This window comes from Meleagris gallopavo, chromosome 1 (genome assembly GCF_000146605.3).
Source record: "Meleagris gallopavo isolate NT-WF06-2002-E0010 breed Aviagen turkey brand Nicholas breeding stock chromosome 1, Turkey_5.1, whole genome shotgun sequence".
NCBI classification, from domain to species: Eukaryota; Metazoa; Chordata; class Aves; order Galliformes; family Phasianidae; genus Meleagris; species Meleagris gallopavo.
The window spans coordinates 43,430,689-43,431,593 of record NC_015011.2 but is presented as its reverse complement, the minus strand read 5'-3'; the positions used below and the strand labels follow the sequence as shown (position 1 = coordinate 43,431,593).

Genomic DNA, 905 nt, shown 5'->3' with positions numbered 1-905 from the left:
CGCCCGTTACGACGCTCTGCGTTAGAGCAACACCAGTAAGCCAGCCGGCCGCTGCCGCTGAGAGCAAGATGTCAGAGCTCTGTTTACAACCTCTCGGTCCCGACTGAGGTGGAACAAAGAGCCTGCCTCGTGTGCCTTGCTTTGCTCGGCCCTGCTGCCTCGGGGCGGGTGGCTTTCGGCCCGCGGGGCGAGGACCGGGCGCCGAGGGTATGGCCGATCGGAAAGTGGCACCATAGAATGGCACTGGTTGGAAGGGACCTGAAAGATCTATCCAGTTCCAACTCAGTGTCCTCCATTTCTGGGATGGACTGAGAGACCCGTGGGCTGCATGCTCAGCTAATGTGATTTTTTTGCTGACTTTTAAATGAAAAGTGGGATTGTGAAAGGTAGCAAAGATGCATTTTAATGTTCTCCATCAGGTGTCTCTGGTAAACCTGGGTGAGGATGGTGCAGGCCCATGGCCGCTCTTACTAGGAAGTGAGCGTAATGTTCAAAACTGACGCCAGTTTCTCAAACACCGACCCATTTGCACTGCTTTTACTGTAAAGTGGCTTTACGGCCGGGCTAAGTGGAATGGTAAAAGCTAGAACAAAAGTGGTCTCTGTATATGAGTTGAGCAGAGTATTTCCAAGAAGTAAGTACAATTTGTCAGCGAATTTGTATTATCCTTCTCCATTGCTTCACTCAACAGCAGTTATTGTGCAAGAAGTGCTGTTGCTCTGGTCAGCAAAAATATTGTACCATCTTGCACTCATCAGGGTCTAGGACACATAGTACCATAACATTCAAAACCCTGCACGATTCATCTGCTTATCTCACATACAGTGACTACAAAATCTGCCCAGCGTGTCTTTTCTCTTAGCCTTGAGAAAAGATGACTGAGAGGGGACCTGATCCAGGTTTAT

At 49.4% G+C, this 905-nt stretch overlaps 1 protein-coding gene across 1 annotated transcript in view; it reads right to left on the bottom strand.

Moving 5' to 3' along the window:
- PLXNC1 (plexin C1) overlaps positions 1 to 905 on the bottom strand; it is a 71,911-nt gene that overhangs the window by 70,165 nt on the left and 841 nt on the right. The window lies entirely within an intron of this gene.